Genomic DNA, 27,946 nt, shown 5'->3' with positions numbered 1-27,946 from the left:
ATCGTAAATTTCGCCCTCGGTCCGGAATTTCGACTTTCACCGGTGAATTGTAAGCGTAAACGGGCATTTGAACAAGACTCGGAGCGATTTTTGGTGAAATTCCATCGTTTCGGCCTCCGAAAAAAATAATTCGCAAAAAAAGAGGGATGCAACACGAGGACTTCCCAGGAGGTCACCCATCCTATTACTACTCTCGCCCAAGCACGCTTAACTTCGGAGTTCTGATGGGATCCGGTGCATTAGTACTGGTATGATCGCATCCGCAAGCATTAGCGCGCATTATCTATATAAGAATCAACGCCGCGACTCCCAAAAGCCATAACTACGTCTTCGGTGCACCAAAAATCACATAAAATATATGAATTCCTAATAACTTTTCGCGATCTTCGCGTTGGGACGGTTTCGGAAGAGTGATCGGCGAAATTCCGACAAGGTGAACGGGGGAAGGGTAAAATCGTAAATTTCGCCCTCGGTCCGGAATTTCGACTTTCACCGGTGAATTGTATGCGTAAACGGGTATTTGAACAAGGCTCGGAGCGATTTTTGGTGAAATTCCATCGTTTCGGCCTCCGAAAAAAATAATTCGCAAAAAAAGAGGGATGCAACACGAGGACTTCCCAGGAGGTCACCCATCCTAGTACTACTCTCGCCCAAGCACGCTTAACTTCGGAGTTCTGATGGGATCCGATGCATTAGTGCTGGTATGATCGCATCCGCAAGCATTAGCGCGCATTATCTATATAAGAATCAACGCCGCGACTCCCAAAAGCCATAACTACGTCTTCGGTGCACCAAAAATCACATAAAATATATGAATTCCTAATAACTTTTCGCGATCTTTGCGTTGGGACGGTTTCGGAAGAGTGATCGTCGAAATTCCGACAAGGTGAACGGGGGAAGGGTAAAATCGTAAATTTCGCCCTCGGTCCGGAATTTCGACTTTCACCGGTGAATTGTAAGCGTAAACGGGCATTTGAACAAGACTCGGAGCGATTTTTGGTGAAATTCCATCGTTTCGGCCTCCGAAAAAAATAATTCGCAAAAAAAGAGGGATGCAACACGAGGACTTCCCAGGAGGTCACCCATCCTATTACTACTCTCGCCCAAGCACGCTTAACTTCGGAGTTCTGATGGGATCCGGTGCATTAGTACTGGTATGATCGCATCCGCAAGCATTAGCGCGCATTATCTATATAAGAATCAACGACGCGACTCCCAAAAGCCATAACTACGTCTTCGGTGCACCAAAAATCACATAAAATATATGAATTCCTAATAACTTTTCGCGATCTTCGCGTTGGGACGGTTTCGGAAGAGTGATCGGCGAAATTCCGACAAGGTGAACGGGGGAAGGGTAAAATCGTAAATTTCGCCCTCGGTCCGGAATTTCGACTTTCACCGGTGAATTGTAAGCGTAAACGGGCATTTGAACAAGGCTCGGAGCGATTTTTGGTGAAATTCCATCGTTTCGGCCTCCGAAAAAAATAATTCGCAAAAAAAGAGGGATGCAACACGAGGACTTCCCAGGAGGTCACCCATCCTAGTACTACTCTCGCCCAAGCACGCTTAACTTCGGAGTTCTGATGGGATCCGGTGCATTAGTGCTGGTATGATCGCATCCGCAAGCATTAGCGCGCATTATCTATATAAGAATCAACGCCGCGTCTCCCAAAAGCCATAACTACGTCTTCGGTGCACCAAAAATCACATAAAATATATGAATTCCTAATAACTTTTCGCGATCTTCGCGTTGGGACGGTTTCGGAAGAGTGATCGGCGAAATTCCGACAAGGTGAACGGGGGAAGGGTAAAATCGTAAATTTCGCCCTCGGTCCGGAATTTCGACTTTCACCGGTGAATTGTATGCGTAAACGAGCATTTGAACAAGGCTCGGAGCGATTTTTGGTGAAATTCCATCGTTTCGGCCTCCGAAAAAAATAATTCGCAAAAAAAGAGGGATGCAACACGAGGACTTCCCAGGAGGTCACCCATCCTAGTACTACTCTCGCCCAAGCACGCTTAACTTCGGAGTTCTGATGGGATCCGGTGCATTAGTGCTGGTATGATCGCATCCGCAAGCATTAGCGCGCATTATCTATATAAGAATCAACGCCGCGTTTCCCAAAAGCCATAACTACGTCTTCGGTGCACCAAAAATCACATAAAATATATGAATTCCTAATAACTTTTCGCGATCTTCGCGTTGGGACGGTTTCGGAAGAGTGATCGGCGAAATTCCGACAAGGTGAACGGGGGAAGGGTAAAATCGTAAATTTCGCCCTCGGTCCGGAATTTCGACTTTCACCGGTGAATTGTATGCGTAAACGAGCATTTGAACAAGGCTCGGAGCGATTTTTGGTGAAATTCCATCGTTTCGGCCTCCGAAAAAAATAATTCGCAAAAAAAGAGGGATGCAACACGAGGACTTCCCACGAGGTCACCCATCCTAGTACTACTCTCGCCCAAGCACGCTTAACTTCGGAGTTCTGATGGGATCCGGTGCATTAGTGCTGGTATGATCGCATCCGCAAACATTAGCGCGCATTATCTATATAAGAATCAACGCCGCGACTCCCAAAAGCCATAACTACGTCTTCGGTGCACCAAAAATCACATAAAATATATGAATTCCTAATAACTTTTCGCGATCTTCGCGTTGGGACGGTTTCGGAAGAGTGATCGGCGAAATTCCGACAAGGTGAACGGGGGAAGGGTAAAATCGTAAATTTCGCCCTCGGTCCGGAATTTCGACTTTCACCGGTGAATTGTAAGCGTAAACGGGCATTTGAACAAGGCTCGGAGCGATTTTTGGTGAAATTCCATCGTTTCGGCCTCCGAAAAAAATAATTCGCAAAAAAAGAGGGATGCAACACGAGGACTTCCCAGGAGGTCACCCATCCTAGTACTACTCTCGCCCAAGCACGCTTAACTTCGGAGTTCTGATGGGATCCGGTGCATTAGTGCTGGTATGATCGCATCCGCAAGCATTAGCGCGCATTATCTATATAAGAATCAACGCCGCGTTTCCCAAAAGCCATAACTACGTCTTCGGTGCACCAAAAATCACATAAAATATATGAATTCCTAATAACTTTTCGCGATCTTCGCGTTGGGACGGTTTCGGAAGAGTGATCGGCGAAATTCCGACAAGGTGAACGGGGGAAGGGTAAAATCGTAAATTTCGCCCTCGGTCCGGAATTTCGACTTTCACCGGTGAATTGTATGCGTAAACGAGCATTTGAACAAGGCTCGGAGCGATTTTTGGTGAAATTCCATCGTTTCGGCCTCCGAAAAAAATAATTCGCAAAAAAAGAGGGATGCAACACGAGGACTTCCCACGAGGTCACCCATCCTAGTACTACTCTCGCCCAAGCACGCTTAACTTCGGAGTTCTGATGGGATCCGGTGCATTAGTGCTGGTATGATCGCATCCGCAAACATTAGCGCGCATTATCTATATAAGAATCAACGCCGCGACTCCCAAAAGCCATAACTACGTCTTCGGTGCACCAAAAATCACATAAAATATATGAATTCCTAATAACTTTTCGCGATCTTCGCGTTGGGACGGTTTCGGAAGAGTGATCGGCGAAATTCAAACAAGGTGAACGGGGGAAGGGTAAAATCGTAAATTTCGCCCTCGGTCCGGAATTTCGACTTTCACCGGTGAATTGTAAGCGTAAACGGGCATTTGAACAAGACTCGGAGCGATTTTTGGTGAAATTCCATCTTTTCGGCCTCCGAAAAAAATAATTCGCAAAAAAAGAGGGATGCAACACGAGGACTTCCCAGGACGTCACCCATCCTAGTACTACTCTCGCCCAAGCACGCTGAACTTCGGAGTTCTGATGGCATCCGGTGCATTAGTGCTGGTATGATCGCATCCGCAAGCATTAGCGCGCATTATCTATATAAGAATCAACGCCGCGATTCCCAAAAGCCATAACTACGTCTTCGGTGCACCAAAAATCACATAAAATATATGAATTCCTAATAACTTTTCGCGATCTTCGCGTTGGGACGGTTTCGGAAGAGTGATCGGCGAAATTCCGACAAGGTGAACGGGGGAAGGGTAAAATCGTAAATTTCGCCCTCGGTCCGGAATTTCGACTTTCACCGGTGAATTGTATGCGTAAACGGGCATTTGAACAAGGCTCGGAGCGATTTTTGGTGAAATTCCATCGTTTCGGCCTCCGAAAAAAATAATTCGCAAAAAAAGAGGGATGCAACACGAGGACTTCCCAGGAGGTCACCCATCCTAGTACTACTCTCGCCCAAGCACGCTTAACTTCGGAGTTCTGATGGGATCCGGTGCATTAGTGCTGGTATGATCGCATCCGCAAGCATTAGCGCGCATTATCTATATAAGAATCAACGCCGCGACTCCCAAAAGCCATAACTACGTCTTCGGTGCACCAAAAATCACATAAAATATATGAATTCCTAATAACTTTTCGCGATCTTTGCGTTGGGACGGTTTCGGAAGAGTGATCGTCGAAATTCCGACAAGGTGAACGGGGGAAGGGTAAAATCGTAAATTTCGCCCTCAGTCCGGAATTTCGACTTTCACCGGTGAATTGTAAGCGTAAACGGGCATTTGAACAAGACTCGGAGCGATTTTTGGTGAAATTCCATCGTTTCGGCCTCCGAAAAAAATAATTCGCAAAAATAGAGGGATGCAACACGAGGACTTCCCAGGAGGTCACCCATCCTATTACTACTCTCGCCCAAGCATGCTTAACTTCGGAGTTCTGATGGGATCCGGTGCATTAGTACTGGTATGATCGCATCCGCAAGCATTAGCGCGCATTATCTATATAAGAATCAACGACGCGACTCCCAAAAGCCATAACTACGTCTTCGGTGCACCAAAAATCACATAAAATATATGAATTCCTAATAACTTTTCGCGATCTTCGCGTTGGGACGGTTTCGGAAGAGTGATCGGCGAAATTCCGACAAGGTGAACGGGGGAAGGGTAAAATCGTAAATTTCGCCCTCGGTCCGGAATTTCGACTTTCACCGGTGAATTGTAAGCGTAAACGGGCATTTGAACAAGGCTCGGAGCGATTTTTGGTGAAATTCCATCGTTTCGGCCTCCGAAAAAAATAATTCGCAAAAAAAGAGGGATGCAACACGAGGACTTCCCAGGAGGTCACCCATCCTAGTACTACTCTCGCCCAAGCACGCTTAACTTCGGAGTTCTGATGGGATCCGGTGCATTAGTACTGGTATGATCGCATCCGCAAGCATTAGCGCGCATTATCTATATAAGAATCAACGACGCGACTCCCAAAAGCCATAACTACGTCTTCGGTGCACCAAAAATCACATAAAATATATGAATTCCTAATAACTTTTCGCGATCTTCGCGTTGGGACGGTTTCGGAAGAGTGATCGGCGAAATTCCGACAAGGTGAACGGGGGAAGGGTAAAATCGTAAATTTCGCCCTCGGTCCGGAATTTCGACTTTCACCGGTGAATTGTAAGCGTAAACGGGCATTTGAACAAGGCTCGGAGCGATTTTTGGTGAAATTCCATCGTTTCGGCCTCCGAAAAAAATAATTCGCAAAAAAAGAGGGATGCAACACGAGGACTTCCCAGGAGGTCACCCATCCTAGTACTACTCTCGCCCAAGCACGCTTAACTTCGGAGTTCTGATGGGATCCGGTGCATTAGTGCTGGTATGATCGCATCCGCAAGCATTAGCGCGCATTATCTATATAAGAATCAACGCCGCGTCTCCCAAAAGCCATAACTACGTCTTCGGTGCACCAAAAATCACATAAAATATATGAATTCCTAATAACTTTTCGCGATCTTCGCGTTGGGACGGTTTCGGAAGAGTGATCGGCGAAATTCCGACAAGGTGAACGGGGGAAGGGTAAAATCGTAAATTTCGCCCTCGGTCCGGAATTTCGACTTTCACCGGTGAATTGTATGCGTAAACGAGCATTTGAACAAGGCTCGGAGCGATTTTTGGTGAAATTCCATCGTTTCGGCCTCCGAAAAAAATAATTCGCAAAAAAAGAGGGATGCAACACGAGGACTTCCCACGAGGTCACCCATCCTAGTACTACTCTCGCCCAAGCACGCTTAACTTCGGAGTTCTGATGGGATCCGGTGCATTAGTGCTGGTATGATCGCATCCGCAAACATTAGCGCGCATTATCTATATAAGAATCAACGCCGCGACTCCCAAAAGCCATAACTACGTCTTCGGTGCACCAAAAATCACATAAAATATATGAATTCCTAATAACTTTTCGCGATCTTCGCGTTGGGACGGTTTCGGAAGAGTGATCGGCGAAATTCAAACAAGGTGAACGGGGGAAGGGTAAAATCGTAAATTTCGCCCTCGGTCCGGAATTTCGACTTTCACCGGTGAATTGTAAGCGTAAACGGGCATTTGAACAAGACTCGGAGCGATTTTTGGTGAAATTCCATCGTTTCGGCCTCCGAAAAAAATAATTCGCAAAAAAAGAGGGATGCAACACGAGGACTTCCCTAGAGGTCACCCATCCTAGTACTACTCTCGCCCAAGCACGCTTAACTTCGGAGTTCTGATGGGATCCGGTGCATTAGTGCTGGTATGATCGCATCCGCAAGCATTAGCGCGCATTATCTATATAAGAATCAACGCCGCGACTCCCAAAAGCCATAACTACGTCTTCGGTGCACCAAAAATCACATAAAATATATGAATTCCTAATAACTTTTCGCGATCTTCGCGTTGGGACGGTTTCGGAAGAGTGATCGGCGAAATTCCGACAAGGTGAACGGGGGAAGGGTAAAATCGTAAATTTCGCCCTCGGTCCGGAATTTCGACTTTCACCGGTGAATTGTATGCGTAAACGGGCATTTGAACAAGGCTCGGAGCGATTTTTGGTGAAATTCCATCGTTTCGGCCTCCGAAAAAAATAATTCGCAAAAAAAGAGGGATGCAACACGAGGACTTCCCAGGAGGTCACCCATCCTAGTACTACTCTCGCCCAAGCACGCTTAACTTCGGAGTTCTGATGGGATCCGGTGCATTAGTGCTGGTATGATCGCATCCGCAAGCATTAGCGCGCATTATCTATATAAGAATCAACGCCGCGACTCCCAAAAGCCATAACTACGTCTTCGGTGCACCAAAAATCACATAAAATATATGAATTCCTAATAACTTTTCGCGATCTTCGCGTTGGGACGGTTTCGGAAGAGTGATCGGCGAAATTCCGACAAGGTGAACGGGGGAAGGGTAAAATCGTAAATTTCGCCATCGGTCCGGAATTTCGACTTTCACCTGTGAATTGTAAGCGTAAACGGGCATTTGAACAAGACTCGGAGCGATTTTTGGTGAAATTCCATCTTTTCGGCCTCCGAAAAAAATAATTCGCAAAAAAAGTGGGATGCAACACGAGGACTTCCCAGGACGTCACCCATCCTAGTACTACTCTCGCCCAAGCACGCTGAACTTCGGAGTTCTGATGGCATCCGGTGCATTAGTGCTGGTATGATCGCATCCGCAAGCATTAGCGCGCATTATCTATATAAGAACCAACGCCGCGATTCCCAAAAGCCATAACTACGTCTTCGGTGCACCAAAAATCACATAAAATATATGAATTCCTAATAACTTTTCGCGATCTTCGCGTTGGGACGGTTTCGGAAGAGTGATCGGCGAAATTCCGACAAGGTGAACGGGGGAAGGGTAAAATCGTAAATTTCGCCCTTGGTCCGGAATTTCGACTTTCACCGGTGAATTGTAAGCGTAAACGGGCATTTGAACAAGACTCGGAGCGATTTTTGGTGAAATTAAATCGTTTCGGCATCTGAAAAAAATAATTCGCAAAAAAAGAGGGATTCAATACGAGGACTTCCCAGGAGGTCACCCATCCTAGTACTACTCTCGCCCAAGCACGCTTAACTTCGGAGTTCTGATGGGATCCGGTGCATTAGTGGTGGTATGATCGCATCCGCAAGCATTAGCGCGCATTATCTATATAAGAATCAACACCGCGACTCCCAAAAGCCATAACTACGTCTTCGCTGCACCAAAAATCACATAAAATATATGAATTCCTAATAACTTTTCGCGATCTTCGCGTTGGGATGGTTTCGGAAGAGTGATCGGCGAAATTCCGACAAGGTGAACGGGGGAAGGGTAAAATCGTAAATTTCGCCCTCGGTCCGGAATTTCGACTTTCACCGGTGAAGTGTAAGCGTAAACGGGCATTTGAACAAGACTCGGAGCGATTTTTGGGGAAATTCCATCGTTTCGGCCTCCGAAAAAAATAATTCGCAAAAAAAGAGGGATGCAACACGAGGACTTCCCAGGAGTTCACTCATCCTAGTACTACTCTCGCCCAAGCACGCTTAACTTCGGAGTTGTGATGGGATGCGGTGCATTAGTGCTGGTATGATCGCATCCGCAAGCATTAGCGCGCATTATCTATATAAGAATCAACGCCGCGACTCCCAAAAGCCATAACTACGTCTTCGGTGCACAAAAAATCACATAAAATATATGAATTCCTAATAACTTTTCGCGATCTTCGCGTTGGGACGGTTTCGGAAGAGTGATCGGCGAAATTCCGACAAGGTTAACGGGGGAAGGGTAAAATCGTAAATTTCGCCCTCGGTCCGGAATTTCGACTTTCACCGGTGACTTGTAAGCGTAAACGGGCATTTGAACAAGACTCGGAGTGATTTTTGGTGAAATTCCATCGTTTCGGCCTCCGAAAAAAATAATTCGCAAAAAAAGAGGGATGCAACACGAGGACTTCCCAGGAGGTCACCCATCCTAGTACTACTCTCGCCCAAGCACGCTTAACTTCGGAGTTCTGATGGGATGCGGTGCATTAGTGCTGGTATGATCGCATCCGCAAGCATTAGCGCGCATTATCTATATAAGAATCAACGCCGCGACTCCCAAAACCATAACTACGTCTTCGGTGCACCAAAAATCACATAAAATATATGAATTCCTAATAACTTTTCGCGATCTTCGCGTTGGGACGGTTTCGGAAGAGTGATCGGCGAAATTCCGACAAGGTGAACAGGGGAAGGGTAAAATCGTAAATTTCGCCCTCGGTCCGGAATTTCGACTTTCACCGGTGAATTGTAAGCGTAAACGGGCATTTGAACAAGGCTCGGAGCGATTTTTGGTGAAATTCCATCGTTTCGGCCTCCGAAAAAAATAATTCGCAAAAAAAGAGGGATGCAACACGAGGACTTCCCAGGAGGTCACCCATCTTAGTACTACTCTCGCCCAAGCACGCTTAACTTCGGAGTTCTGATGGGATCCGATGCATTAGTGCTTGTATGATCGCATCCGCAAGCATTAGCGCGCATTATCTATATAAGAATCAACGCCGCGACTCCCAAAAGCCATAACTACGTCTTCGGTGCACCAAAAATCACATAAAATATATGAATTCCTAATAACTTTTCGCGATCTTCGCGTTGGGACGGTTTCGGAAGAGTGATCGGCGAAATTCCGACAAGGTGAACGGGGGAAGGGTAAAATCGTAAATTTCGCCCTCGGTCCGGAATTTCGAATTTCACCGGTGAATTGTAAGCGTAAACGGGCATTTGAACAAGACTCGGAGCGATTTTTGGTGAAATTCCAACGTTTCGGCCTCCGAAAAAAATAATTCGCAAAAAAAGAGGGATGCAACACGAGGACTTCCCAGGAGGTCACCCATCCTAGTACTACTCTCGCCCAAGCACGCTTAACTTCGGAGTTCTGATGGGATGCGGTGCATTAGTGCTGGTATGATCGCATCCGCAAGCATTAGCGCGCATTATCTATATAAGAATCAACGCCGCGACTCCCAAAAGCCATAACTACGTCTTCGGTGCACCAAAAATCACATAAAATATATGAATTCCTAATAACTTTTCGCGATCTTTGCGTTGGGACGGTTTCGGAAGAGTGATCGTCGAAATTCCGACAAGGTGAACGGGGGAAGGGTAAAATCGTAAATTTCGCCCTCAGTCCGGAATTTCGACTTTCACCGGTGAATTGTAAGCGTAAACGGGCATTTGAACAAGACTCGGAGCGATTTTTGGTGAAATTCCATCGTTTCGGCCTCCGAAAAAAATAATTCGCAAAAATAGAGGGATGCAACACGAGGACTTCCCAGGAGGTCACCCATCCTATTACTACTCTCGCCCAAGCATGCTTAACTTCGGAGTTCTGATGGGATCCGGTGCATTAGTACTGGTATGATCGCATCCGCAAGCATTAGCGCGCATTATCTATATAAGAATCAACGACGCGACTCCCAAAAGCCATAACTACGTCTTCGGTGCACCAAAAATCACATAAAATATATGAATTCCTAATAACTTTTCGCGATCTTCGCGTTGGGACGGTTTCGGAAGAGTGATCGGCGAAATTCCGACAAGGTGAACGGGGGAAGGGTAAAATCGTAAATTTCGCCCTCGGTCCGGAATTTCGACTTTCACCGGTGAATTGTAAGCGTAAACGGGCATTTGAACAAGGCTCGGAGCGATTTTTGGTGAAATTCCATCGTTTCGGCCTCCGAAAAAAATAATTCGCAAAAAAAGAGGGATGCAACACGAGGACTTCCCAGGAGGTCACCCATCCTAGTACTACTCTCGCCCAAGCACGCTTAACTTCGGAGTTCTGATGGGATCCGGTGCATTAGTACTGGTATGATCGCATCCGCAAGCATTAGCGCGCATTATCTATATAAGAATCAACGACGCGACTCCCAAAAGCCATAACTACGTCTTCGGTGCACCAAAAATCACATAAAATATATGAATTCCTAATAACTTTTCGCGATCTTCGCGTTGGGACGGTTTCGGAAGAGTGATCGGCGAAATTCCGACAAGGTGAACGGGGGAAGGGTAAAATCGTAAATTTCGCCCTCGGTCCGGAATTTCGACTTTCACCGGTGAATTGTAAGCGTAAACGGGCATTTGAACAAGGCTCGGAGCGATTTTTGGTGAAATTCCATCGTTTCGGCCTCCGAAAAAAATAATTCGCAAAAAAAGAGGGATGCAACACGAGGACTTCCCAGGAGGTCACCCATCCTAGTACTACTCTCGCCCAAGCACGCTTAACTTCGGAGTTCTGATGGGATCCGGTGCATTAGTGCTGGTATGATCGCATCCGCAAGCATTAGCGCGCATTATCTATATAAGAATCAACGCCGCGTCTCCCAAAAGCCATAACTACGTCTTCGGTGCACCAAAAATCACATAAAATATATGAATTCCTAATAACTTTTCGCGATCTTCGCGTTGGGACGGTTTCGGAAGAGTGATCGGCGAAATTCCGACAAGGTGAACGGGGGAAGGGTAAAATCGTAAATTTCGCCCTCGGTCCGGAATTTCGACTTTCACCGGTGAATTGTATGCGTAAACGAGCATTTGAACAAGGCTCGGAGCGATTTTTGGTGAAATTCCATCGTTTCGGCCTCCGAAAAAAATAATTCGCAAAAAAAGAGGGATGCAACACGAGGACTTCCCACGAGGTCACCCATCCTAGTACTACTCTCGCCCAAGCACGCTTAACTTCGGAGTTCTGATGGGATCCGGTGCATTAGTGCTGGTATGATCGCATCCGCAAACATTAGCGCGCATTATCTATATAAGAATCAACGCCGCGACTCCCAAAAGCCATAACTACGTCTTCGGTGCACCAAAAATCACATAAAATATATGAATTCCTAATAACTTTTCGCGATCTTCGCGTTGGGACGGTTTCGGAAGAGTGATCGGCGAAATTCAAACAAGGTGAACGGGGGAAGGGTAAAATCGTAAATTTCGCCCTCGGTCCGGAATTTCGACTTTCACCGGTGAATTGTAAGCGTAAACGGGCATTTGAACAAGACTCGGAGCGATTTTTGGTGAAATTCCATCGTTTCGGCCTCCGAAAAAAATAATTCGCAAAAAAAGAGGGATGCAACACGAGGACTTCCCTAGAGGTCACCCATCCTAGTACTACTCTCGCCCAAGCACGCTTAACTTCGGAGTTCTGATGGGATCCGGTGCATTAGTGCTGGTATGATCGCATCCGCAAGCATTAGCGCGCATTATCTATATAAGAATCAACGCCGCGACTCCCAAAAGCCATAACTACGTCTTCGGTGCACCAAAAATCACATAAAATATATGAATTCCTAATAACTTTTCGCGATCTTCGCGTTGGGACGGTTTCGGAAGAGTGATCGGCGAAATTCCGACAAGGTGAACGGGGGAAGGGTAAAATCGTAAATTTCGCCCTCGGTCCGGAATTTCGACTTTCACCGGTGAATTGTATGCGTAAACGGGCATTTGAACAAGGCTCGGAGCGATTTTTGGTGAAATTCCATCGTTTCGGCCTCCGAAAAAAATAATTCGCAAAAAAAGAGGGATGCAACACGAGGACTTCCCAGGAGGTCACCCATCCTAGTACTACTCTCGCCCAAGCACGCTTAACTTCGGAGTTCTGATGGGATCCGGTGCATTAGTGCTGGTATGATCGCATCCGCAAGCATTAGCGCGCATTATCTATATAAGAATCAACGCCGCGACTCCCAAAAGCCATAACTACGTCTTCGGTGCACCAAAAATCACATAAAATATATGAATTCCTAATAACTTTTCGCGATCTTCGCGTTGGGACGGTTTCGGAAGAGTGATCGGCGAAATTCCGACAAGGTGAACGGGGGAAGGGTAAAATCGTAAATTTCGCCATCGGTCCGGAATTTCGACTTTCACCTGTGAATTGTAAGCGTAAACGGGCATTTGAACAAGACTCGGAGCGATTTTTGGTGAAATTCCATCTTTTCGGCCTCCGAAAAAAATAATTCGCAAAAAAAGTGGGATGCAACACGAGGACTTCCCAGGACGTCACCCATCCTAGTACTACTCTCGCCCAAGCACGCTGAACTTCGGAGTTCTGATGGCATCCGGTGCATTAGTGCTGGTATGATCGCATCCGCAAGCATTAGCGCGCATTATCTATATAAGAACCAACGCCGCGATTCCCAAAAGCCATAACTACGTCTTCGGTGCACCAAAAATCACATAAAATATATGAATTCCTAATAACTTTTCGCGATCTTCGCGTTGGGACGGTTTCGGAAGAGTGATCGGCGAAATTCCGACAAGGTGAACGGGGGAAGGGTAAAATCGTAAATTTCGCCCTTGGTCCGGAATTTCGACTTTCACCGGTGAATTGTAAGCGTAAACGGGCATTTGAACAAGACTCGGAGCGATTTTTGGTGAAATTAAATCGTTTCGGCATCTGAAAAAAATAATTCGCAAAAAAAGAGGGATTCAATACGAGGACTTCCCAGGAGGTCACCCATCCTAGTACTACTCTCGCCCAAGCACGCTTAACTTCGGAGTTCTGATGGGATCCGGTGCATTAGTGGTGGTATGATCGCATCCGCAAGCATTAGCGCGCATTATCTATATAAGAATCAACACCGCGACTCCCAAAAGCCATAACTACGTCTTCGCTGCACCAAAAATCACATAAAATATATGAATTCCTAATAACTTTTCGCGATCTTCGCGTTGGGATGGTTTCGGAAGAGTGATCGGCGAAATTCCGACAAGGTGAACGGGGGAAGGGTAAAATCGTAAATTTCGCCCTCGGTCCGGAATTTCGACTTTCACCGGTGAAGTGTAAGCGTAAACGGGCATTTGAACAAGACTCGGAGCGATTTTTGGGGAAATTCCATCGTTTCGGCCTCCGAAAAAAATAATTCGCAAAAAAAGAGGGATGCAACACGAGGACTTCCCAGGAGTTCACTCATCCTAGTACTACTCTCGCCCAAGCACGCTTAACTTCGGAGTTGTGATGGGATGCGGTGCATTAGTGCTGGTATGATCGCATCCGCAAGCATTAGCGCGCATTATCTATATAAGAATCAACGCCGCGACTCCCAAAAGCCATAACTACGTCTTCGGTGCACAAAAAATCACATAAAATATATGAATTCCTAATAACTTTTCGCGATCTTCGCGTTGGGACGGTTTCGGAAGAGTGATCGGCGAAATTCCGACAAGGTTAACGGGGGAAGGGTAAAATCGTAAATTTCGCCCTCGGTCCGGAATTTCGACTTTCACCGGTGACTTGTAAGCGTAAACGGGCATTTGAACAAGACTCGGAGTGATTTTTGGTGAAATTCCATCGTTTCGGCCTCCGAAAAAAATAATTCGCAAAAAAAGAGGGATGCAACACGAGGACTTCCCAGGAGGTCACCCATCCTAGTACTACTCTCGCCCAAGCACGCTTAACTTCGGAGTTCTGATGGGATGCGGTGCATTAGTGCTGGTATGATCGCATCCGCAAGCATTAGCGCGCATTATCTATATAAGAATCAACGCCGCGACTCCCAAAACCATAACTACGTCTTCGGTGCACCAAAAATCACATAAAATATATGAATTCCTAATAACTTTTCGCGATCTTCGCGTTGGGACGGTTTCGGAAGAGTGATCGGCGAAATTCCGACAAGGTGAACAGGGGAAGGGTAAAATCGTAAATTTCGCCCTCGGTCCGGAATTTCGACTTTCACCGGTGAATTGTAAGCGTAAACGGGCATTTGAACAAGGCTCGGAGCGATTTTTGGTGAAATTCCATCGTTTCGGCCTCCGAAAAAAATAATTCGCAAAAAAAGAGGGATGCAACACGAGGACTTCCCAGGAGGTCACCCATCTTAGTACTACTCTCGCCCAAGCACGCTTAACTTCGGAGTTCTGATGGGATCCGATGCATTAGTGCTTGTATGATCGCATCCGCAAGCATTAGCGCGCATTATCTATATAAGAATCAACGCCGCGACTCCCAAAAGCCATAACTACGTCTTCGGTGCACCAAAAATCACATAAAATATATGAATTCCTAATAACTTTTCGCGATCTTCGCGTTGGGACGGTTTCGGAAGAGTGATCGGCGAAATTCCGACAAGGTGAACGGGGGAAGGGTAAAATCGTAAATTTCGCCCTCGGTCCGGAATTTCGAATTTCACCGGTGAATTGTAAGCGTAAACGGGCATTTGAACAAGACTCGGAGCGATTTTTGGTGAAATTCCAACGTTTCGGCCTCCGAAAAAAATAATTCGCAAAAAAAGAGGGATGCAACACGAGGACTTCCCAGGAGGTCACCCATCCTAGTACTACTCTCGCCCAAGCACGCTTAACTTCGGAGTTCTGATGGGATGCGGTGCATTAGTGCTGGTATGATCGCATCCGCAAGCATTAGCGCGCATTATCTATATAAGAATCAACGCCGCGACTCCCAAAACCATAACTACGTCTTCGGTGCACCAAAAATCACATAAAATATATGAATTCCTAATAACTTTTCGCGATCTTCGCGTTGGGACGGTTTCGGAAGAGTGATCGGCGAAATTCCGACAAGGTGAACGGGGGAAGGGTAAAATCGTAAATTTCGCCCTCGGTCCGGAATTTCGACTTTCACCGGTGAATTGTAAGCGTAAACGGGCATTTGAACAAGGCTCGGAGCGATTTTTGGTGAAATTCCATCGTTTCGGCCTCCGAAAAAAATAATTCGCAAAAAAAGAGGGATGCAACACGAGGACTTCCCAGGAGGTCACCCATCTTAGTACTACTCTCGCCCAAGCACGCTTAACTTCGGAGTTCTGATGGGATCCGATGCATTAGTGCTTGTATGATCGCATCCGCAAGCATTAGCGCGCATTATCTATATAAGAATCAACGCCGCGACTCCCAAAAGCCATAACTACGTCTTCGGTGCACCAAAAATCACATAAAATATATGAATTCCTAATAACTTTTCGCGATCTTCGCGTTGGGACGGTTTCGGAAGAGTGATCGGCGAAATTCCGACAAGGTGAACGGGGGAAGGGTAAAATCGTAAATTTCGCCCTCGGTCCGGAATTTCGAATTTCACCGGTGAATTGTAAGCGTAAACGGGCATTTGAACAAGACTCGGAGCGATTTTTGGTGAAATTCCAACGTTTCGGCCTCCGAAAAAAATAATTCGCAAAAAAAGAGGGATGCAACACGAGGACTTCCCAGGAGGTCACCCATCCTAGTACTACTCTCGCCCAAGGACGCTTAACTTCGGAGTTCTGATGGGATCCGGTGCATTAGTGCTGGTATGATCGCATCCGCAAGCATTAGCGCGCATTATCTATATAAGAATCAACGCCGCGACTCCCAAAAGCCATAACTACGTCTTCGGTGCACCAAAAATCACATAAAATATATGAATTCCTAATAACTTTTCGCGATCTTCGCGTTGGGACGGTTTCGGAAGAGTGATCGGCGAAATTCCGACAAGGTGAACGGGGGAAGGGTAAAATCGTAAATTTCGCCCTCGGTCCGGAATTTCGACTTTCACCGGTGAATTGTAAGCGTAAACGGGCATTTGAACAAGACTCGGAGCGATTTTTGGTGAAATTAAATCGTTTCGGCATCTGAAAAAAATAATTCGCAAAAAAAGAGGGATGCAACACGAGGACTTCCCAGGAGGTCACCCATCCTAGTACTACTCTCGCCCAAGCACGCTTAACTTCGGAGTTCTGATGGGATCCGGTGCATTAGTGGTGGTATGATCGCATCCGCAAGCATTAGCGCGCATTATCTATATAAGAATCAACACCGCGACTCCCAAAAGCCATAACTACGTCTTCGCTGCACCAAAAATCACATAAAATATATGAATTCCTAATAACTTTTCGCGATCTTCGCGTTGGGATGGTTTCGGAAGAGTGATCGGCGAAATTCCGACAAGGTGAACGGGGGAAGGGTAAAATCGTAAATTTCGCCCTCGGTCCGGAATTTCGACTTTCACCGGTGAAGTGTAAGCGTAAACGGGCATTTGAACAAGACTCGGAGCGATTTTTGGGGAAATTCCATCGTTTCGGCCTCCGAAAAAAATAATTCGCAAAAAAAGAGGGATGCAACACGAGGACTTCCCAGGAGTTCACTCATCCTAGTACTACTCTCGCCCAAGCACGCTTAACTTCGGAGTTGTGATGGGATGCGGTGCATTAGTGCTGGTATGATCGCATCCGCAAGCATTAGCGCGCATTATCTATATAAGAATCAACGCCGCGACTCCCAAAAGCCATAACAACGTCTTCGGTGCACAAAAAATCACATAAAATATATGAATTCCTAATAACTTTTCGCGATCTTCGCGTTGGGACGGTTTCGGAAGAGTGATCGGCGAAATTCCGACAAGGTTAACGGGGGAAGGGTAAAATCGTAAATTTCGCCCTCGGTCCGGAATTTCGACTTTCACCGGTGACTTGTAAGCGTAAACGGGCATTTGAACAAGACTCGGAGTGATTTTTGGTGAAATTCCATCGTTTCGGCCTCCGAAAAAAATAATTCGCAAAAAAAGAGGGATGCAACACGAGGACTTCCCAGGAGGTCACCCATCCTAGTACTACTCTCGCCCAAGCACGCTTAACTTCGGAGTTCTGATGGGATGCGGTGCATTAGTGCTGGTATGATCGCATCCGCAAGCATTAGCGCGCATTATCTATATAAGAATCAACGCCGCGACTCCCAAAACCATAACTACGTCTTTGGTGCACCAAAAATCACATAAAATATATGAATTCCTAATAACTTTTCGCGATCTTCGCGTTGGGACGGTTTCGGAAGAGTGATCGGCGAAATTCCGACAAGGTGAACGGGGGAAGGGTAAAATCGTAAATTTCGCCCTCGGTCCGGAATTTCGACTTTCACCGGTGAATTGTAAGCGTAAACGGGCATTTGAACAAGGCTCGGAGCGATTTTTGGTGAAATTCCATCGTTTCGGCCTCCGAAAAAAATAATTCGCAAAAAAAGAGGGATGCAACACGAGGACTTCCCAGGAGGTCACCCATCTTAGTACTACTCTCGCCCAAGCACGCTTAACTTCGGAGTTCTGATGGGATCCGATGCATTAGTGCTTGTATGATCGCATCCGCAAGCATTAGCGCGCATTATCTATATAAGAATCAACGCCGCGACTCCCAAAAGCCATAACTACGTCTTCGGTGCACCAAAAATCACATAAAATATATGAATTCCTAATAACTTTTCGCGATCTTCGCGTTGGGACGGTTTCGGAAGAGTGATCGGCGAAATTCCGACAAGGTGAACGGGGGAAGGGTAAAATCGTAAATTTCGCCCTCGGTCCGGAATTTCGACTTTCACCGGTGAATTGTAAGCGTAAACGGGCATTTGAACAAGACTCGGAGCGATTTTTGGTGAAATTCCATCTTTTCGGCCTCCGAAAAAAATAATTCGCAAAAAAAGAGGGATGCAACACGAGGACTTCCCAGGACGTCACCCATCCTAGTACTACTCTCGCCCAAGCACGCTGAACTTCGGAGTTCTGATGGCATCCGGTGCATTAGTGCTGGTATGATCGCATCCGCAAGCATTAGCGCGCATTATCTATATAAGAATCAACGCCGCGATTCCCAAAAGCCATAACTACGTCTTCGGTGCACCAAAAATCACATAAAATATATGAATTCCTAATAACTTTTCGCGATCTTCGCGTTGGGACGGTTTCGGAAGAGTGATCGGCGAAATTCCGACAAGGTGAACGGGGGAAGGGTAAAATCGTAAATTTCGCCCTTGGTCCGGAATTTCGACTTTCACCGGTGAATTGTAAGCGTAAACGGGCATTTGAACAAGACTCGGAGCGATTTTTGGTGAAATTAAATCGTTTCGGCATCTGAAAAAAATAATTCGCAAAAAAAGAGGGATTCAATACGAGGACTTCCCAGGAGGTCACCCATCCTAGTACTACTCTCGCCCAAGCACGCTTAACTTCGGAGTTCTGATGGGATCCGGTGCATTAGTGGTGGTATGATCGCATCCGCAAGCATTAGCGCGCATTATCTATATAAGAATCAACACCGCGACTCCCAAAAGCCATAACTACGTCTTCGCTGCACCAAAAATCACATAAAATATATGAATTCCTAATAACTTTTCGCGATCTTCGCGTTGGGATGGTTTCGGAAGAGTGATCGGCGAAATTCCGACAAGGTGAACGGGGGAAGGGTAAAATCGTAAATTTCGCCCTCGGTCCGGAATTTCGACTTTCACCGGTGAAGTGTAAGCGTAAACGGGCATTTGAACAAGACTCGGAGCGATTTTTGGGGAAATTCCATCGTTTCGGCCTCCGAAAAAAATAATTCGCAAAAAAAGAGGGATGCAACACGAGGACTTCCCAGGAGTTCACTCATCCTAGTACTACTCTCGCCCAAGCACGCTTAACTTCGGAGTTGTGATGGGATGCGGTGCATTAGTGCTGGTATGATCGCATCCGCAAGCATTAGCGCGCATTATCTATATAAGAATCAACGCCGCGACTCCCAAAAGCCATAACTACGTCTTCGGTGCACAAAAAATCACATAAAATATATGAATTCCTAATAACTTTTCGCGATCTTCGCGTTGGGACGGTTTCGGAAGAGTGATCGGCGAAATTCCGACAAGGTTAACGGGGGAAGGGTAAAATCGTAAATTTCGCCCTCGGTCCGGAATTTCGACTTTCACCGGTGACTTGTAAGCGTAAACGGGCATTTGAACAAGACTCGGAGTGATTTTTGGTGAAATTCCATCGTTTCGGCCTCCGAAAAAAATAATTCGCAAAAAAAGAGGGATGCAACACGAGGACTTCCCAGGAGGTCACCCATCCTAGTACTACTCTCGCCCAAGCACGCTTAACTTCGGAGTTCTGATGGGATGCGGTGCATTAGTGCTGGTATGATCGCATCCGCAAGCATTAGCGCGCATTATCTATATAAGAATCAACGCCGCGACTCCCAAAACCATAACTACGTCTTCGGTGCACCAAAAATCACATAAAATATATGAATTCCTAATAACTTTTCGCGATCTTCGCGTTGGGACGGTTTCGGAAGAGTGATCGGCGAAATTCCGACAAGGTGAACAGGGGAAGGGTAAAATCGTAAATTTCGCCCTCGGTCCGGAATTTCGACTTTCACCGGTGAATTGTAAGCGTAAACGGGCATTTGAACAAGGCTCGGAGCGATTTTTGGTGAAATTCCATCGTTTCGGCCTCCGAAAAAAATAATTCGCAAAAAAAGAGGGATGCAACACGAGGACTTCCCAGGAGGTCACCCATCTTAGTACTACTCTCGCCCAAGCACGCTTAACTTCGGAGTTCTGATGGGATCCGATGCATTAGTGCTTGTATGATCGCATCCGCAAGCATTAGCGCGCATTATCTATATAAGAATCAACGCCGCGACTCCCAAAAGCCATAACTACGTCTTCGGTGCACCAAAAATCACATAAAATATATGAATTCCTAATAACTTTTCGCGATCTTCGCGTTGGGACGGTTTCGGAAGAGTGATCGGCGAAATTCCGACAAGGTGAACGGGGGAAGGGTAAAATCGTAAATTTCGCCCTCGGTCCGGAATTTCGAATTTCACCGGTGAATTGTAAGCGTAAACGGGCATTTGAACAAGACTCGGAGCGATTTTTGGTGAAATTCCAACGTTTCGGCCTCCGAAAAAAATAATTCGCAAAAAAAGAGGGATGCAACACGAGGACTTCCCAGGAGGTCACCCATCCTAGTACTACTCTCGCCCAAGCACGCTTAACTTCGGAGTTCTGATGGGATGCGGTGCATTAGTGCTGGTATGATCGCATCCGCAAGCATTAGCGCGCATTATCTATATAAGAATCAACGCCGCGACTCCCAAAACCATAACTACGTCTTCGGTGCACCAAAAATCACATAAAATATATGAATTCCTAATAACTTTTCGCGATCTTCGCGTTGGGACGGTTTCGGAAGAGTGATCGGCGAAATTCCGACAAGGTGAACGGGGGAAGGGTAAAATCGTAAATTTCGCCCTCGGTCCGGAATTTCGACTTTCACCGGTGAATTGTAAGCGTAAACGGGCATTTGAACAAGGCTCGGAGCGATTTTTGGTGAAATTCCATCGTTTCGGCCTCCGAAAAAAATAATTCGCAAAAAAAGAGGGATGCAACACGAGGACTTCCCAGGAGGTCACCCATCTTAGTACTACTCTCGCCCAAGCACGCTTAACTTCGGAGTTCTGATGGGATCCGATGCATTAGTGCTTGTATGATCGCATCCGCAAGCATTAGCGCGCATTATCTATATAAGAATCAACGCCGCGACTCCCAAAAGCCATAACTACGTCTTCGGTGCACCAAAAATCACATAAAATATATGAATTCCTAATAACTTTTCGCGATCTTCGCGTTGGGACGGTTTCGGAAGAGTGATCGGCGAAATTCCGACAAGGTGAACGGGGGAAGGGTAAAATCGTAAATTTCGCCCTCGGTCCGGAATTTCGAATTTCACCGGTGAATTGTAAGCGTAAACGGGCATTTGAACAAGACTCGGAGCGATTTTTGGTGAAATTCCAACGTTTCGGCCTCCGAAAAAAATAATTCGCAAAAAAAGAGGGATGCAACACGAGGACTTCCCAGGAGGTCACCCATCCTAGTACTACTCTCGCCCAAGGACGCTTAACTTCGGAGTTCTGATGGGATCCGGTGCATTAGTGCTGGTATGATCGCATCCGCAAGCATTAGCGCGCATTATCTATATAAGAATCAACGCCGCGACTCCCAAAAGCCATAACTACGTCTTCGGTGCACCAAAAATCACATAAAATATATGAATTCCTAATAACTTTTCGCGATCTTCGCGTTGGGACGGTTTCGGAAGAGTGATCGGCGAAATTCCGACAAGGTGAACGGGGGAAGGGTAAAATCGTAAATTTCGCCCTCGGTCCGGAATTTCGACTTTCACCGGTGAATTGTAAGCGTAAACGGGCATTTGAACAAGACTCGGAGCGATTTTTGGTGAAATTAAATCGTTTCGGCATCTGAAAAAAATAATTCGCAAAAAAAGAGGGATGCAACACGAGGACTTCCCAGGAGGTCACCCATCCTAGTACTACTCTCGCCCAAGCACGCTTAACTTCGGAGTTCTGATGGGATCCGGTGCATTAGTGGTGGTATGATCGCATCCGCAAGCATTAGCGCGCATTATCTATATAAGAATCAACACCGCGACTCCCAAAAGCCATAACTACGTCTTCGCTGCACCAAAAATCACATAAAATATATGAATTCCTAATAACTTTTCGCGATCTTCGCGTTGGGATGGTTTCGGAAGAGTGATCGGCGAAATTCCGACAAGGTGAACGGGGGAAGGGTAAAATCGTAAATTTCGCCCTCGGTCCGGAATTTCGACTTTCACCGGTGAAGTGTAAGCGTAAACGGGCATTTGAACAAGACTCGGAGCGATTTTTGGGGAAATTCCATCGTTTCGGCCTCCGAAAAAAATAATTCGCAAAAAAAGAGGGATGCAACACGAGGACTTCCCAGGAGTTCACTCATCCTAGTACTACTCTCGCCCAAGCACGCTTAACTTCGGAGTTGTGATGGGATGCGGTGCATTAGTGCTGGTATGATCGCATCCGCAAGCATTAGCGCGCATTATCTATATAAGAATCAACGCCGCGACTCCCAAAAGCCATAACAACGTCTTCGGTGCACAAAAAATCACATAAAATATATGAATTCCTAATAACTTTTTGCGATCTTCGCGTTGGGACGGTTTCGGAAGAGTGATCGGCGAAATTCCGACAAGGTTAACGGGGGAAGGGTAAAATCGTAAATTTCGCCCTCGGTCCGGAATTTCGACTTTCACCGGTGACTTGTAAGCGTAAACGGGCATTTGAACAAGACTCGGAGTGATTTTTGGTGAAATTCCATCGTTTCGGCCTCCGAAAAAAATAATTCGCAAAAAAAGAGGGATGCAACACGAGGACTTCCCAGGAGGTCACCCATCCTAGTACTACTCTCGCCCAAGCACGCTTAACTTCGGAGTTCTGATGGGATGCGGTGCATTAGTGCTGGTATGATCGCATCCGCAAGCATTAGCGCGCATTATCTATATAAGAATCAACGCCGCGACTCCCAAAACCATAACTACGTCTTTGGTGCACCAAAAATCACATAAAATATATGAATTCCTAATAACTTTTCGCGATCTTCGCGTTGGGACGGTTTCGGAAGAGTGATCGGCGAAATTCCGACAAGGTGAACGGGGGAAGGGTAAAATCGTAAATTTCGCCCTCGGTCCGGAATTTCGACTTTCACCGGTGAATTGTAAGCGTAAACGGGCATTTGAACAAGGCTCGGAGCGATTTTTGGTGAAATTCCATCGTTTCGGCCTCCGAAAAAAATAATTCGCAAAAAAAGAGGGATGCAACACGAGGACTTCCCAGGAGGTCACCCATCTTAGTACTACTCTCGCCCAAGCACGCTTAACTTCGGAGTTCTGATGGGATCCGATGCATTAGTGCTTGTATGATCGCATCCGCAAGCATTAGCGCGCATTATCTATATAAGAATCAACGCCGCGACTCCCAAAAGCCATAACTACGTCTTCGGTGCACCAAAAATCACATAAAATATATGAATTCCTAATAACTTTTCGCGATCTTCGCGTTGGGACGGTTTCGGAAGAGTGATCGGCGAAATTCCGACAAGGTGAACGGGGGAAGGGTAAAATCGTAAATTTCGCCCTCGGTCCGGAATTTCGAATTTCACCGGTGAATTGTAAGCGTAAACGGGCATTTGAACAAGACTCGGAGCGATTTTTGGTGAAATTCCAACGTTTCGGCCTCCGAAAAAAATAATTCGCAAAAAAAGAGGGATGCAACACGAGGACTTCCCAGGAGGTCACCCATCCTAGTACTACTCTCGCCCAAGGACGCTTAACTTCGGAGTTCTGATGGGATCCGGTGCATTAGTGCTGGTATGATCGCATCCGCAAGCATTAGCGCGCATTATCTATATAAGAATCAACGCCGCGACTCCCAAAAGCCATAACTACGTCTTCGGTGCACCAAAAATCACATAAAATATATGAATTCCTAATAACTTTTCGCGATCTTCGCGTTGGGACGGTTTCGGAAGAGTGATCGGCGAAATTCCGACAAGGTGAACGGGGGAAGGGTAAAATCGTAAATTTCGCCCTCGGTCCGGAATTTCGACTTTCACCGGTGAATTGTAAGCGTAAACGGGCATTTGAACAAGACTCGGAGCGATTTTTGGTGAAATTAAATCGTTTCGGCATCTGAAAAAAATAATTCGCAAAAAAAGAGGGATGCAACACGAGGACTTCCCAGGAGGTCACCCATCCTAGTACTACTCTCGCCCAAGCACGCTTAACTTCGGAGTTCTGATGGGATCCGGTGCATTAGTGGTGGTATGATCGCATCCGCAAGCATTAGCGCGCATTATCTATATAAGAATCAACACCGCGACTCCCAAAAGCCATAACTACGTCTTCGCTGCACCAAAAATCACATAAAATATATGAATTCCTAATAACTTTTCGCGATCTTCGCGTTGGGATGGTTTCGGAAGAGTGATCGGCGAAATTCCGACAAGGTGAACGGGGGAAGGGTAAAATCGTAAATTTCGCCCTCGGTCCGGAATTTCGACTTTCACCGGTGAAGTGTAAGCGTAAACGGGCATTTGAACAAGACTCGGAGCGATTTTTGGGGAAATTCCATCGTTTCGGCCTCCGAAAAAAATAATTCGCAAAAAAAGAGGGATGCAACACGAGGACTTCCCAGGAGTTCACTCATCCTAGTACTACTCTCGCCCAAGCACGCTTAACTTCGGAGTTGTGATGGGATGCGGTGCATTAGTGCTGGTATGATCGCATCCGCAAGCATTAGCGCGCATTATCTATATAAGAATCAACGCCGCGACTCCCAAAAGCCATAACAACGTCTTCGGTGCACAAAAAATCACATAAAATATATGAATTCCTAATAACTTTTTGCGATCTTCGCGTTGGGACGGTTTCGGAAGAGTGATCGGCGAAATTCCGACAAGGTTAACGGGGGAAGGGTAAAATCGTAAATTTCGCCCTCGGTCCGGAATTTCGACTTTCACCGGTGACTTGTAAGCGTAAACGGGCATTTGAACAAGACTCGGAGTGATTTTTGGTGAAATTCCATCGTTTCGGCCTCCGAAAAAAATAATTCGCAAAAAAAGAGGGATGCAACACGAGGACTTCCCAGGAGGTCACCCATCCTAGTACTACTCTCGCCCAAGCACGCTTAACTTCGGAGTTCTGATGGGATGCGGTGCATTAGTGCTGGTATGATCGCATCCGCAAGCATTAGCGCGCATTATCTATATAAGAATCAACGCCGCGACTCCCAAAACCATAACTACGTCTTTGGTGCACCAAAAATCACATAAAATATATGAATTCCTAATAACTTTTCGCGATCTTCGCGTTGGGACGGTTTCGGAAGAGTGATCGGCGAAATTCCGACAAGGTGAACGGGGGAAGGGTAAAATCGTAAATTTCGCCCTCGGTCCGGAATTTCGACTTTCACCGGTGAATTGTAAGCGTAAACGGGCATTTGAACAAGGCTCGGAGCGATTTTTGGTGAAATTCCATCGTTTCGGCCTCCGAAAAAAATAATTCGCAAAAAAAGAGGGATGCAACACGAGGACTTCCCAGGAGGTCACCCATCTTAGTACTACTCTCGCCCAAGCACGCTTAACTTCGGAGTTCTGATGGGATCCGATGCATTAGTGCTTGTATGATCGCATCCGCAAGCATTAGCGCGCATTATCTATATAAGAATCAACGCCGCGACTCCCAAAAGCCATAACTACGTCTTCGGTGCACCAAAAATCACATAAAATATATGAATTCCTAATAACTTTTCGCGATCTTCGCGTTGGGACGGTTTCGGAAGAGTGATCGGCGAAATTCCGACAAGGTGAACGGGGGAAGGGTAAAATCGTAAATTTCGCCCTCGGTCCGGAATTTCGACTTTCACCGGTGAATTGTAAGCGTAAACGGGCATTTGAACAAGACTCGGAGCGATTTTTGGTGAAATTCCAACGTTTCGGCCTCCGAAAAAAATAATTCGCAAAAAAAGAGGGATGCAACACGAGGACTTCCCAGGAGGTCACCCATCCTAGTACTACTCTCGCCCAAGGACGCTTAACTTCGGAGTTCTGATGGGATCCGGTGCATTAGTGCTGGTATGATCGCATCCGCAAGCATTAGCGCGCATTATCTATATAAGAATCAACGCCGCGACTCCCAAAAGCCATAACTACGTCTTCGGTGCACCAAAAATCACATAAAATATATGAATTCCTAATAACTTTTCGCGATCTTCGCGTTGGGACGGTTTCGGAAGAGTGATCGGCGAAATTCCGACAAGGTGAACGGGGGAAGGGTAAAATCGTAAATTTCGCCCTCGGTCCGGAATTTCGACTTTCACCGGTGAATTGTAAGCGTAAACGGGCATTTGAACAAGACTCGGAGCGATTTTTGGTGAAATTCCAACGTTTCGGCCTCCGAAAAAAATAATTCGCAAAAAAAGAGGGATGCAACACGAGGACTTCCCAGGAGGTCACCCATCCTAGTACTACTCTCGCCCAAGGACGCTTAACTTCGGAGTTCTGATGGGATCCGGTGCATTAGTGCTGGTATGATCGCATCCGCAAGCATTAGCGCGCATTATCTATATAAGAATCAACGCCGCGACTCCCAAAAGCCATAACTACGTCTTCGGTGCACCAAAAATCACATAAAATATATGAATTCCTAATAACTTTTCGCGATCTTCGCGTTGGGACGGTTTCGGAAGAGTGATCGGCGAAATTCCGACAAGGTGAACGGGGGAAGGGTAAAATCGTAAATTTCGCCCTCGGTCCGGAATTTCGACTTTCACCGGTGAATTGTAAGCGTAAACGGGCATTTGAACAAGACTCGGAGCGATTTTTGGTGAAATTCCAACGTTTCGGCCTCCGAAAAAAATAATTCGCAAAAAAAGAGGGATGCAACACGAGGACTTCCCAGGAGGTCACCCATCCTAGTACTACTCTCGCCCAAGCACGCTTAACTTCGGAGTTCTGATGGGATCCGGTGCATTAGTGCTGGTATGATCGCATCCGCAAGCATTAGCGCGCATTATCTATATAAGAATCAACGCCGCGACTCCCAAAAGCCATAACTACGTCTTCGGTGCACCAAAAATCACATAAAATATATGAATTCCTAATAAACTTTTCGCGATCTTCGCGTTGGGACGGTTTCGGAAGAGTGATCGGCGAAATTCCGACAAGGTGAACGGGGGAAGGGTAAAATCGTAAATTTCGCCCTCGGTCCGGAATTTCGACTTTCACCGGTGAATTGTAAGCGTAAACGGGCATTTGAACAAGACTCGGAGCGATTTTTGGTGAAATTCCAACGTTTCGGCCTCCGAAAAAAATAATTCGCAAAAAAAGAGGGATGCAACACGAGGACTTCCCAGGAGGTCACCCATCCTAGTACTACTCTCGCCCAAGCACGCTTAACTTCGTAGTTCTGATGGGATGCGGTGCATTAGTGCTGGTATGATCGCATCCGCAAGCATTAGCGCGCATTATCTATATAAGAATCAACGCCGCGACTCCCAAAACCATAACTACGTCTTCGGTGCACCAAAAATCACATAAAATATATGAATTCCTAATAACTTTTCGCGATCTTCGCGTTGGGACGGTTTCGGAAGAGTGATCGGCGAAATTCCGACAAGGTGAACGGGGGAAGGGTAAAATCGTAAATTTCGCCATCGGTCCGGAATTTCGACTTTCACCGGTGAATTGTAAGCGTAAACGGGCATTTGAACAAGGCTCGGAGCGATTTTTGGTGAAATTCCATCGTTTCGGCCTCCGAAAAAAATAATTCGCAAAAAAAGAGGGATGCAACACGAGGACTTCCCAGGAGGTCACCCATCTTAGTACTACTCTCGCCCAAGCACGCTTAACTTCGGAGTTCTGATGGGATCCGATGCATTAGTGCTTGTATGATCGCATCCGCAAGCATTAGCGCGCATTATCTATATAAGAATCAACGCCGCGACTCCCAAAAGCCATA

The 27,946-nt window shown here is 46.3% G+C and overlaps 52 non-coding genes and 10 pseudogenes across 52 annotated transcripts; all 62 read right to left on the bottom strand.

Annotated features, from left to right (window-relative positions):
* Positions 1-143: 143 nt before the first annotated feature.
* LOC149376785 (5S ribosomal RNA) lies at positions 144-262 on the bottom strand. The gene has a single exon (XR_016295307.1). It is a non-coding gene; the product is annotated as a 5S ribosomal RNA (ribosomal RNA).
* Positions 263-596: 334 nt separating this feature from the next.
* Positions 597-715, bottom strand: LOC149376784 (5S ribosomal RNA). The gene has a single exon (XR_016295190.1). It is a non-coding gene; the product is annotated as a 5S ribosomal RNA (ribosomal RNA).
* A 334-nt stretch (positions 716-1,049) lies between these two features.
* On the bottom strand, positions 1,050-1,168 carry LOC149376783 (5S ribosomal RNA). The gene has a single exon (XR_016295306.1). It is a non-coding gene; the product is annotated as a 5S ribosomal RNA (ribosomal RNA).
* A 334-nt stretch (positions 1,169-1,502) lies between these two features.
* Positions 1,503-1,621, bottom strand: LOC149376782 (5S ribosomal RNA). Its single transcript, XR_016294993.1, has one exon. It is a non-coding gene; the product is annotated as a 5S ribosomal RNA (ribosomal RNA).
* A 334-nt stretch (positions 1,622-1,955) lies between these two features.
* LOC149376781 (5S ribosomal RNA) lies at positions 1,956-2,074 on the bottom strand. Its single transcript, XR_016294992.1, has one exon. It is a non-coding gene; the product is annotated as a 5S ribosomal RNA (ribosomal RNA).
* A 334-nt stretch (positions 2,075-2,408) lies between these two features.
* LOC149376780 (5S ribosomal RNA) lies at positions 2,409-2,527 on the bottom strand. Its single transcript, XR_016295073.1, has one exon. It is a non-coding gene; the product is annotated as a 5S ribosomal RNA (ribosomal RNA).
* Positions 2,528-2,861: 334 nt separating this feature from the next.
* On the bottom strand, positions 2,862-2,980 carry LOC149376779 (5S ribosomal RNA). Its single transcript, XR_016294991.1, has one exon. It is a non-coding gene; the product is annotated as a 5S ribosomal RNA (ribosomal RNA).
* Positions 2,981-3,314: 334 nt separating this feature from the next.
* LOC149376778 (5S ribosomal RNA) lies at positions 3,315-3,433 on the bottom strand. Its single transcript, XR_016295072.1, has one exon. It is a non-coding gene; the product is annotated as a 5S ribosomal RNA (ribosomal RNA).
* Positions 3,434-3,767: 334 nt separating this feature from the next.
* Positions 3,768-3,886, bottom strand: LOC149376777 (5S ribosomal RNA; annotated as a pseudogene).
* Positions 3,887-4,220: 334 nt separating this feature from the next.
* LOC149376776 (5S ribosomal RNA) lies at positions 4,221-4,339 on the bottom strand. The gene has a single exon (XR_016294990.1). It is a non-coding gene; the product is annotated as a 5S ribosomal RNA (ribosomal RNA).
* A 334-nt stretch (positions 4,340-4,673) lies between these two features.
* On the bottom strand, positions 4,674-4,792 carry LOC149376775 (5S ribosomal RNA). The gene has a single exon (XR_016294834.1). It is a non-coding gene; the product is annotated as a 5S ribosomal RNA (ribosomal RNA).
* A 334-nt stretch (positions 4,793-5,126) lies between these two features.
* On the bottom strand, positions 5,127-5,245 carry LOC149376774 (5S ribosomal RNA). Its single transcript, XR_016295165.1, has one exon. It is a non-coding gene; the product is annotated as a 5S ribosomal RNA (ribosomal RNA).
* Positions 5,246-5,579: 334 nt separating this feature from the next.
* Positions 5,580-5,698, bottom strand: LOC149376773 (5S ribosomal RNA). The gene has a single exon (XR_016294989.1). It is a non-coding gene; the product is annotated as a 5S ribosomal RNA (ribosomal RNA).
* A 334-nt stretch (positions 5,699-6,032) lies between these two features.
* Positions 6,033-6,151, bottom strand: LOC149376772 (5S ribosomal RNA). The gene has a single exon (XR_016295071.1). It is a non-coding gene; the product is annotated as a 5S ribosomal RNA (ribosomal RNA).
* Positions 6,152-6,485: 334 nt separating this feature from the next.
* Positions 6,486-6,604, bottom strand: LOC149376771 (5S ribosomal RNA). Its single transcript, XR_016295180.1, has one exon. It is a non-coding gene; the product is annotated as a 5S ribosomal RNA (ribosomal RNA).
* A 334-nt stretch (positions 6,605-6,938) lies between these two features.
* Positions 6,939-7,057, bottom strand: LOC149376770 (5S ribosomal RNA). The gene has a single exon (XR_016294988.1). It is a non-coding gene; the product is annotated as a 5S ribosomal RNA (ribosomal RNA).
* Positions 7,058-7,391: 334 nt separating this feature from the next.
* Positions 7,392-7,510, bottom strand: LOC149376769 (5S ribosomal RNA; annotated as a pseudogene).
* Positions 7,511-7,844: 334 nt separating this feature from the next.
* LOC149376768 (5S ribosomal RNA) lies at positions 7,845-7,963 on the bottom strand. The gene has a single exon (XR_016294842.1). It is a non-coding gene; the product is annotated as a 5S ribosomal RNA (ribosomal RNA).
* Positions 7,964-8,297: 334 nt separating this feature from the next.
* On the bottom strand, positions 8,298-8,416 carry LOC149376767 (5S ribosomal RNA; annotated as a pseudogene).
* Positions 8,417-8,750: 334 nt separating this feature from the next.
* LOC149376766 (5S ribosomal RNA) lies at positions 8,751-8,869 on the bottom strand. The gene has a single exon (XR_016295353.1). It is a non-coding gene; the product is annotated as a 5S ribosomal RNA (ribosomal RNA).
* Positions 8,870-9,202: 333 nt separating this feature from the next.
* LOC149376765 (5S ribosomal RNA) lies at positions 9,203-9,321 on the bottom strand. Its single transcript, XR_016294830.1, has one exon. It is a non-coding gene; the product is annotated as a 5S ribosomal RNA (ribosomal RNA).
* A 334-nt stretch (positions 9,322-9,655) lies between these two features.
* On the bottom strand, positions 9,656-9,774 carry LOC149376764 (5S ribosomal RNA). The gene has a single exon (XR_016295352.1). It is a non-coding gene; the product is annotated as a 5S ribosomal RNA (ribosomal RNA).
* Positions 9,775-10,108: 334 nt separating this feature from the next.
* LOC149376763 (5S ribosomal RNA) lies at positions 10,109-10,227 on the bottom strand. The gene has a single exon (XR_016294833.1). It is a non-coding gene; the product is annotated as a 5S ribosomal RNA (ribosomal RNA).
* Positions 10,228-10,561: 334 nt separating this feature from the next.
* Positions 10,562-10,680, bottom strand: LOC149376762 (5S ribosomal RNA). The gene has a single exon (XR_016295164.1). It is a non-coding gene; the product is annotated as a 5S ribosomal RNA (ribosomal RNA).
* A 334-nt stretch (positions 10,681-11,014) lies between these two features.
* LOC149376761 (5S ribosomal RNA) lies at positions 11,015-11,133 on the bottom strand. Its single transcript, XR_016294987.1, has one exon. It is a non-coding gene; the product is annotated as a 5S ribosomal RNA (ribosomal RNA).
* Positions 11,134-11,467: 334 nt separating this feature from the next.
* Positions 11,468-11,586, bottom strand: LOC149376760 (5S ribosomal RNA). The gene has a single exon (XR_016295070.1). It is a non-coding gene; the product is annotated as a 5S ribosomal RNA (ribosomal RNA).
* Positions 11,587-11,920: 334 nt separating this feature from the next.
* Positions 11,921-12,039, bottom strand: LOC149376759 (5S ribosomal RNA). The gene has a single exon (XR_016295179.1). It is a non-coding gene; the product is annotated as a 5S ribosomal RNA (ribosomal RNA).
* A 334-nt stretch (positions 12,040-12,373) lies between these two features.
* On the bottom strand, positions 12,374-12,492 carry LOC149376758 (5S ribosomal RNA). Its single transcript, XR_016294986.1, has one exon. It is a non-coding gene; the product is annotated as a 5S ribosomal RNA (ribosomal RNA).
* A 334-nt stretch (positions 12,493-12,826) lies between these two features.
* LOC149376757 (5S ribosomal RNA) lies at positions 12,827-12,945 on the bottom strand (annotated as a pseudogene).
* Positions 12,946-13,279: 334 nt separating this feature from the next.
* LOC149376756 (5S ribosomal RNA) lies at positions 13,280-13,398 on the bottom strand. The gene has a single exon (XR_016294841.1). It is a non-coding gene; the product is annotated as a 5S ribosomal RNA (ribosomal RNA).
* A 334-nt stretch (positions 13,399-13,732) lies between these two features.
* Positions 13,733-13,851, bottom strand: LOC149376755 (5S ribosomal RNA; annotated as a pseudogene).
* A 334-nt stretch (positions 13,852-14,185) lies between these two features.
* On the bottom strand, positions 14,186-14,304 carry LOC149376754 (5S ribosomal RNA). The gene has a single exon (XR_016295351.1). It is a non-coding gene; the product is annotated as a 5S ribosomal RNA (ribosomal RNA).
* Positions 14,305-14,637: 333 nt separating this feature from the next.
* LOC149376753 (5S ribosomal RNA) lies at positions 14,638-14,756 on the bottom strand. Its single transcript, XR_016294829.1, has one exon. It is a non-coding gene; the product is annotated as a 5S ribosomal RNA (ribosomal RNA).
* Positions 14,757-15,090: 334 nt separating this feature from the next.
* Positions 15,091-15,209, bottom strand: LOC149376752 (5S ribosomal RNA). The gene has a single exon (XR_016295350.1). It is a non-coding gene; the product is annotated as a 5S ribosomal RNA (ribosomal RNA).
* A 333-nt stretch (positions 15,210-15,542) lies between these two features.
* LOC149376751 (5S ribosomal RNA) lies at positions 15,543-15,661 on the bottom strand. Its single transcript, XR_016294828.1, has one exon. It is a non-coding gene; the product is annotated as a 5S ribosomal RNA (ribosomal RNA).
* A 334-nt stretch (positions 15,662-15,995) lies between these two features.
* On the bottom strand, positions 15,996-16,114 carry LOC149376750 (5S ribosomal RNA). The gene has a single exon (XR_016295246.1). It is a non-coding gene; the product is annotated as a 5S ribosomal RNA (ribosomal RNA).
* Positions 16,115-16,448: 334 nt separating this feature from the next.
* LOC149376749 (5S ribosomal RNA) lies at positions 16,449-16,567 on the bottom strand. The gene has a single exon (XR_016295249.1). It is a non-coding gene; the product is annotated as a 5S ribosomal RNA (ribosomal RNA).
* Positions 16,568-16,901: 334 nt separating this feature from the next.
* Positions 16,902-17,020, bottom strand: LOC149376748 (5S ribosomal RNA; annotated as a pseudogene).
* A 334-nt stretch (positions 17,021-17,354) lies between these two features.
* Positions 17,355-17,473, bottom strand: LOC149376747 (5S ribosomal RNA). Its single transcript, XR_016295349.1, has one exon. It is a non-coding gene; the product is annotated as a 5S ribosomal RNA (ribosomal RNA).
* A 333-nt stretch (positions 17,474-17,806) lies between these two features.
* On the bottom strand, positions 17,807-17,925 carry LOC149376746 (5S ribosomal RNA). The gene has a single exon (XR_016294827.1). It is a non-coding gene; the product is annotated as a 5S ribosomal RNA (ribosomal RNA).
* Positions 17,926-18,259: 334 nt separating this feature from the next.
* On the bottom strand, positions 18,260-18,378 carry LOC149376745 (5S ribosomal RNA; annotated as a pseudogene).
* A 334-nt stretch (positions 18,379-18,712) lies between these two features.
* On the bottom strand, positions 18,713-18,831 carry LOC149376744 (5S ribosomal RNA). The gene has a single exon (XR_016294840.1). It is a non-coding gene; the product is annotated as a 5S ribosomal RNA (ribosomal RNA).
* Positions 18,832-19,165: 334 nt separating this feature from the next.
* LOC149376743 (5S ribosomal RNA) lies at positions 19,166-19,284 on the bottom strand (annotated as a pseudogene).
* A 334-nt stretch (positions 19,285-19,618) lies between these two features.
* LOC149376742 (5S ribosomal RNA) lies at positions 19,619-19,737 on the bottom strand. Its single transcript, XR_016295348.1, has one exon. It is a non-coding gene; the product is annotated as a 5S ribosomal RNA (ribosomal RNA).
* A 333-nt stretch (positions 19,738-20,070) lies between these two features.
* LOC149376741 (5S ribosomal RNA) lies at positions 20,071-20,189 on the bottom strand. Its single transcript, XR_016294825.1, has one exon. It is a non-coding gene; the product is annotated as a 5S ribosomal RNA (ribosomal RNA).
* Positions 20,190-20,523: 334 nt separating this feature from the next.
* On the bottom strand, positions 20,524-20,642 carry LOC149376740 (5S ribosomal RNA). The gene has a single exon (XR_016295347.1). It is a non-coding gene; the product is annotated as a 5S ribosomal RNA (ribosomal RNA).
* A 333-nt stretch (positions 20,643-20,975) lies between these two features.
* On the bottom strand, positions 20,976-21,094 carry LOC149376739 (5S ribosomal RNA). Its single transcript, XR_016294824.1, has one exon. It is a non-coding gene; the product is annotated as a 5S ribosomal RNA (ribosomal RNA).
* Positions 21,095-21,428: 334 nt separating this feature from the next.
* Positions 21,429-21,547, bottom strand: LOC149376738 (5S ribosomal RNA). The gene has a single exon (XR_016295245.1). It is a non-coding gene; the product is annotated as a 5S ribosomal RNA (ribosomal RNA).
* A 334-nt stretch (positions 21,548-21,881) lies between these two features.
* Positions 21,882-22,000, bottom strand: LOC149376737 (5S ribosomal RNA). Its single transcript, XR_016295248.1, has one exon. It is a non-coding gene; the product is annotated as a 5S ribosomal RNA (ribosomal RNA).
* Positions 22,001-22,334: 334 nt separating this feature from the next.
* LOC149376736 (5S ribosomal RNA) lies at positions 22,335-22,453 on the bottom strand (annotated as a pseudogene).
* Positions 22,454-22,787: 334 nt separating this feature from the next.
* On the bottom strand, positions 22,788-22,906 carry LOC149376735 (5S ribosomal RNA). Its single transcript, XR_016295346.1, has one exon. It is a non-coding gene; the product is annotated as a 5S ribosomal RNA (ribosomal RNA).
* A 333-nt stretch (positions 22,907-23,239) lies between these two features.
* Positions 23,240-23,358, bottom strand: LOC149376734 (5S ribosomal RNA). Its single transcript, XR_016294822.1, has one exon. It is a non-coding gene; the product is annotated as a 5S ribosomal RNA (ribosomal RNA).
* A 334-nt stretch (positions 23,359-23,692) lies between these two features.
* On the bottom strand, positions 23,693-23,811 carry LOC149376733 (5S ribosomal RNA). The gene has a single exon (XR_016295244.1). It is a non-coding gene; the product is annotated as a 5S ribosomal RNA (ribosomal RNA).
* A 334-nt stretch (positions 23,812-24,145) lies between these two features.
* LOC149376732 (5S ribosomal RNA) lies at positions 24,146-24,264 on the bottom strand. The gene has a single exon (XR_016295247.1). It is a non-coding gene; the product is annotated as a 5S ribosomal RNA (ribosomal RNA).
* A 334-nt stretch (positions 24,265-24,598) lies between these two features.
* On the bottom strand, positions 24,599-24,717 carry LOC149376731 (5S ribosomal RNA; annotated as a pseudogene).
* Positions 24,718-25,051: 334 nt separating this feature from the next.
* Positions 25,052-25,170, bottom strand: LOC149376730 (5S ribosomal RNA). The gene has a single exon (XR_016295345.1). It is a non-coding gene; the product is annotated as a 5S ribosomal RNA (ribosomal RNA).
* Positions 25,171-25,503: 333 nt separating this feature from the next.
* Positions 25,504-25,622, bottom strand: LOC149376729 (5S ribosomal RNA). The gene has a single exon (XR_016294821.1). It is a non-coding gene; the product is annotated as a 5S ribosomal RNA (ribosomal RNA).
* Positions 25,623-25,956: 334 nt separating this feature from the next.
* Positions 25,957-26,075, bottom strand: LOC149376728 (5S ribosomal RNA). The gene has a single exon (XR_016295243.1). It is a non-coding gene; the product is annotated as a 5S ribosomal RNA (ribosomal RNA).
* A 334-nt stretch (positions 26,076-26,409) lies between these two features.
* On the bottom strand, positions 26,410-26,528 carry LOC149376727 (5S ribosomal RNA). The gene has a single exon (XR_016295242.1). It is a non-coding gene; the product is annotated as a 5S ribosomal RNA (ribosomal RNA).
* A 334-nt stretch (positions 26,529-26,862) lies between these two features.
* Positions 26,863-26,981, bottom strand: LOC149376726 (5S ribosomal RNA). The gene has a single exon (XR_016294984.1). It is a non-coding gene; the product is annotated as a 5S ribosomal RNA (ribosomal RNA).
* A 335-nt stretch (positions 26,982-27,316) lies between these two features.
* Positions 27,317-27,435, bottom strand: LOC149376725 (5S ribosomal RNA). Its single transcript, XR_016295341.1, has one exon. It is a non-coding gene; the product is annotated as a 5S ribosomal RNA (ribosomal RNA).
* Positions 27,436-27,768: 333 nt separating this feature from the next.
* On the bottom strand, positions 27,769-27,887 carry LOC149376724 (5S ribosomal RNA). The gene has a single exon (XR_016294820.1). It is a non-coding gene; the product is annotated as a 5S ribosomal RNA (ribosomal RNA).
* Between the last annotated feature and the right edge of the window lie 59 nt (positions 27,888-27,946).

This window comes from Urtica dioica, unplaced genomic scaffold (assembly GCF_054948205.1).
Source record: "Urtica dioica subsp. dioica isolate 48M unplaced genomic scaffold, U.dioica_male_clone48M_v1_H2 Urtica_dioica_male_H2_contig_17, whole genome shotgun sequence".
Lineage (NCBI taxonomy): Eukaryota > Viridiplantae > Streptophyta > Magnoliopsida > Rosales > Urticaceae > Urtica > Urtica dioica.
This window is presented reverse-complemented; position numbering and strand designations above follow the sequence as displayed.